Source organism: Helianthus annuus, chromosome 13 (genome assembly GCF_002127325.2).
Source record: "Helianthus annuus cultivar XRQ/B chromosome 13, HanXRQr2.0-SUNRISE, whole genome shotgun sequence".
Lineage (NCBI taxonomy): Eukaryota > Viridiplantae > Streptophyta > Magnoliopsida > Asterales > Asteraceae > Helianthus > Helianthus annuus.
Genome location: NC_035445.2, coordinates 110,182,249 through 110,188,248, shown reverse-complemented (window position 1 = coordinate 110,188,248; position 6,000 = coordinate 110,182,249).

Sequence of the window (6,000 nt, the reverse complement as noted above, 5' to 3'; positions counted from 1 at the left end):
ACAAGTGTCCACCTCCAATTTGGGATGGGTATTCACCTAGGAAACCAAATGAGGAGCAACTTGCAAAAGCAGTCAATATAAAGCTTAAAACCGACACAACTGACGTTTTACCAGAAAACATTGATGTGACGTTTACCTCGTCCGATACCGATCATGAGTCTGAGTTAATTAAAAAGGTGGTCGATCAGGTGTTGGATACTGATGAGGAGTCCGAGTCAAAATCTGAGTCTGGAGGGTCAAATTCGTCAGTCAACAGTCAAAATTCGTCGATTAAACGGTCTTATAGTTTAGAATTTTTGTTATCAAAAGCAAATTTGGATGATGAAACATTCGAAGTTGTTTATACTTTGAATGGTTCTGACAAATTATATTACAACAAAGAGTTTCCAATAAGAAGTGTTCGTTTGGACATGATCAAAAAGGTTTTCAAAATGACAGAAATCAATATTTCTGAAATAAAAGATTTAAATCTTACGGAAAAACCTAAAAAGTACACTTCAAGAGTTCAACAACGTCTAAACAAGAAAAAAGGTTACAATTCTGGTCCTGGTTTTCCAAAGAAACCTAACCAAAATCGTAGCTACAAAAAGAAAGGTTTAGGTTTTATTCCACTAGAAAATTATAAAAATGATAAAAATTCTAAAACAAAAACAGAATTTGTGTCAGGTGGAAGCTCAGATGAAGAACAGAAGAAACCGTTCTGGAGACAGTCTAATAAAGAGTTTCTTGCTGAGAGAAAGAAGAATGGAGCTGATGTTTGTTACCAAAGAGAGACTCGAACCTGTTACAGATGCAATGAAGTTGGTCACATTGCATGGAATTGCTCAAAAAGTGTCCAATCAAAACAGGGAGCTTCTCAAAAGTTGAAGGAAAAAGTTGTTGAAAAATCTAAAATTTTTGAAAATTCGAAAAATGATGTTGGGGAATGTTCAAAGAAACATTTTTACAAAAGAAAAGGAAATGACAACCAAGTGTGGGTTGCTAAAAAGGTAGAAGAAAAAGTCGGCGATGAACCTGGTTCCACAAAGCCAGAAGAGCCACAAGTTGTGGAGAAAATTTCAGAATATGATGATGTTCATCCATCATTGAAGTTTGAGGAGGTTAAGAAGAAAATTGGAAAATTGAAATTTCAAATCAATTTTATGATGATGAAAAAGAATTTGATGTCGAGAAAACATTTAATGGGAATGTTAAAAAGATATTCGGGAAAATGTTGAATGGGAAAGCTAAAGGGGTAAAAGATTTTTACGCAACTAAAAAGGCGACATACAACCCTACAGCTGAAGAGTTGAAAGCCCTCAAGTCTGAGAAGACTTGGAGGGAAGTTTGTTTTCCAGAATAGTCGAAGGACTATGCCGGAGATCCCAAGTTTATATCGTGGATCAGGAATCGGCATCTTTCTAGTTTATAATATGATTGTTTGAATGATTGTGATTTAATGTTTAGATGTTTTTACAGGGTGAAAGGACTACGCCGGAGCTTCCAGGTTGGTAAGTGCGAAGCAGGAATCGGCATTCTGATTGATATAATGGTGATGTAGACGTAATATTCCTACAATTGGTAGTTTTTGGGTATCTACAAGTGGTAATCTTGATCCCACAAGTGGTATTTGTGGTTAAATTTTGAGATGTTTGGATACTTTGAAGTAATTACATTTACAAGTGGTACAGGAGGCTATTAAATGCAAATGGTAAATCAGGGGCATTAAATTGTACTTGATTTACTATTCATGGAAAAAGATAGACAAGATGATGAACCACATCCCCGTTTTTAAAATTGATAAACCTACAAGTGGTTGTTATCAATACAAATTTATTTTCCTGAAAAATCATTTTGATTAAAATAAACTTAAGTGTTTTGAAATCTAAATGAGAAAATGGTTTGTGATAGGGGGAGTTCAGATTGTTTATGCATAGTGAATGGCGATTTGATGTGATTCAGTGTCAGTTGTCAAGTTTATGTACAGTTTGTTTTTATGTTTTTTTTTGTGAAATTTAGAGTCTAGAAATTTTCAAATTTTCTTTAAAATGTGTTTGCATTTTAGGGGGAGTAGGGAATTTCAGAAAATACAAAAACATTAGAAAATTTGAAAAAGCCAAAAACATTTAAAAATTTGAAATGAGTTTTTGTTGCGAAAAAGAGGAAATGATAGTACATCAGTGGACTATCACGGCACGCTAAAGAAATGTAAAGTTAAAAAGTGTTAAACAATCTTACTGCGGATGTGTCAGTAGATTTTCGCACATTTAGTAAATTGAAACGAGATATAAACCTAAATTCAAACTTGCTTAATTCGTGGGTAACTATTCTTGAATATATGGGTAACCCCCGAAATCTTGTTTGAAAGGTCCCATATTCTGAGATACTAGGTCTTTATACTCAGTGATATTTGGGGTATTATCCCGGGACTTCTGCTGAATGGAAGTTCTGACCTAGTCCCCGGATAATACTTTCTGCAAATGCTTGAAAAAGCATCGCCCTCAGCATGCTGATGAAACAATAAAATTGATAGTCGCTGCTGTTAAAATGCAAAAAGATCCTCTAAAGGGGACCCACCAAAAGTCGAGCCGTCATCTCTCTGCTGAACGGAAGTTCTGACCTGAGCTCTCACGGTTTCGCACCTAACCCCTTTACAGATATCAGCTGTGGTATACTCACCTGTAAGACTGAATATTTGGGATCTGGATACAGGAGTATATTCAAGTGGAGTGATACACAATTAAGTTTAAGTCTCTAAAACATTAATATCGTATCTCAAATCGATTGAAATTTGTGTTGAGAATTTAAGAGGACAAACATACTGACAATCTAGGTAAACTGTTTAAAGCTTAAAATGAAATCAAGCTTAACGGTGTTGGTGATTGGTCTCATAAACTGATATGATCCTCTTGCACGAACTCACAAAAATATTGTCTGTAAATAGTTTATTTCTTTATGTTTTTATTTTCTAGTGGTGTCAGATAATGTCTCTCAGAAAATCCAAAAAGATTTTTAGTGTGTTTTAGCATAAATTTTTTGAAAAGTCAAAAAGATTTTCGACAACTGATGTTGGAAAACTGATTTTCAAAATCCCAAATGCTAAACATGATGAGCAATATTTGAGGAAGAGTGTGTGTATAAATCAAATTGTTTTCGATAAATCTAACCTTTTTCAAGTGGTTCATCATAGATTGTTTTGAGGGGAGTCATATGTTGGTGCAGAGGTATCTGATATGTGATAAAATTAGAAAATTTATTTCTGGGTTAAGATTGTGCAGGTAGCCAGGTTTCGATCTCAGAAATTAATGCTAAAGATTTTTGATAGAGCCAGGATATTCGATTCTAAAAGTCTGTGAAGTTCAGATTCTGATTCTGAAGATCATGTGAAACTGATGATGCTGATGAACTTAAGGATTCAAGAGATCTGATCAAGAGAATTAGAGGTTTTTAGTTCCAGACAACAATCCTGAAGATGTTACTGAAGAACAAAAGAATGCCAGTAAATCGTGAGGGGGAATCTGAAGATTGAAAGAAGAGGAAGCCCAGAGACTGATCTAGTCTGAAGATGTGAAGACACAGTTTTGATATCAAGGTGTGTTGGCGACTCCATCAACATCTGAGGGGGAGTCTGTTGGTGCACTACATCTGTTGATTCCGTCTAAGTGTCTAGGATCAGGTCTTGCATTGTATTGTATAGAATAGGGCACATTATACGAGAAAACGAGTGTTTGTATAGGTTTTAGAAGCTAGGGTCGCTCATATGGACATAGGATGGTGGATCGCGCCTTTGTGTCATGTGTGAACCGCTTTTATGGATACAGAACACTATATATAGGGGTCTGTTAGGGCGATCCAAGTAGTGAAGACATTGTATTCCACGCCGAAGCTCTGCCGGTGTGACGATCAGGCTGTAAATCGTTTCTAATCAATACAAAAGATAGTTAGAAGGAGGAACAAGCTATATCTACTTACGTTTCTTATTATTCCGCATCTGAAACGCAAGAGACAACCTCTGAACGACTCGTTCAGGTCAACAAACGATCCTACAGATTTTCTCTGTAATCACAATATTTTTCTGTTGTATAACAGCTTCTATCGAACCCTTTCCTTCAGCTCCCTGTGCTTCAAACTTTGTCGTCTTCCAGAAATCCAAGAGCAGACTTTCATAGACAACAGGATTTTCTCGGAGAGCATGAACGATCTTGCAGTTGTTTAAACCCTTGATCAGCGAAGCAAACATCTTCTTGTACTTTTCGGGTGCCGGTGAAAAATACCTAGCTTAATTATCTATACTACTTTATAATACATATCCGAAGGACTTCTTAAAGTCATAAAAATTCTCTTAAAACACCCCTAAAGCATGATGTACAAGTCTTTTAAGCACCATAAAACATCACTTTCCACTTATACCCTTCTACTCAAATAAACACGGATTGAGATCTGCACCGTCCATTTTCAAAGAAGTACATCACACGGATTGGGGTCTGCACCGTCCATTCAATTTTCAACTCCCGCTCATACCCAATTCTCCATACATCCCTGTCTTCTTTTCATTTTTCATTTGCAGGCTTTCAAGCGCCCACATTCTTGTCTCTCTCTCTCTCTCAAAAAGAACCCTAGAGATTGATCCATGGAGGAACCACATTCGTGCCATCTCTTCCGCTTCAGATCCAGACATGGATTGGATCTTTTTGAGGGTTAGACAACTACTACTTCAACAATAAGAGAAGTTAAAAGGTATGGTTTTCGACGATTATGCTTTCCTCAGATCTCAAATTTGACGATTATGCTTTCCTCGTATCTCAAATTTTGAAATATAAATCATCCATCCCTCTTTTCTCTTTTTCCCACAAACACACATACAGAACCCTAATCTCTCTATTTCTTCAATCAACCAGATCTCCAGACCAGACCTCGCAAGAACAGGTCTATGGTTCAAAGTTTGAGTGGATTTGCTCAGATGTTATTCTAGGTAATGTGTTCCAACTTTGTTCAACATAACTCATACGAATCCATTGTTGTACTTCTTCATCTATTTACATTTTGGGAATTAGGGTTTCTATGGGGAGAAGAAACGCAGAATCGGTGGTTGTTGGTTACACTAAGACATGATGCTGATGGAAAGGTATGTGTTCTATCAGTTTTTCATTAATACTCTTTTTAATTCAGAACTTGATTTTTTGTGATGTTTGTTTAGATCTAAGTGTGTTATTAGTGTGCGGAAGTTAGATTAACAACAGTTGGGTTCTAATTTTTAATCCAAAGTTGTTGATCTTGTTCAGATCTAAGTTTTTTTTTGTTTTTCAGCTACATTCTTGACTACCAAATGAAGAAATGTGTAAGAAATTGAACAGTTGTGAAGTTACATGTGATGAAGCAACAACTGATGCTAGAGGGGATATGGTATGAACAAAATATATAGGTATAAGGTTTTTTCTTACCTGAGATGAATCGAAGATCATGTATTTAACATTACTGACAAGGCAATTTTTTTTCTAATTTCTATGGTCAAAATTTGCAATTTTTAAGTAAATGTGAAATACCCTTGCTTAAATTAATATTTACCGTTAATCATCATTTTCTTCTTAGCTAAGAATAAATCATGTTAAGTTATTATGATTTTTCATTTTTAATGTATTATTGACTAATGTGGCTTTTAATGATCTCAAGGAGCTCCTCAACCTATTTGAAAATAATCATGTGATCTCAGTAGATGATAAAACTGGTTTGGATTCAAGGACGTTAATGACGGTTCAAGTCAAGAACACGGGTGAGCTATTGATGGTCACAATGATGAAGTCAAAGGAGGCTGTGGTGGCACAATGCCTATTTTTTTGTCCATTTTTGTTTCAGAAGTGGAAACTTTAGTTGAAGGTGTTGAGAAGCTTGGAACATGAAGGTATAATATTTTTATTATTTCATTAAAAGAAAGTTTATTTGGATGTTAAATTTGAAGTGTTGTGGCTTTGAACATTCCAGATGGTGTGATGTTAAGTTAGGCACTTTTAATGATTCAAAGCA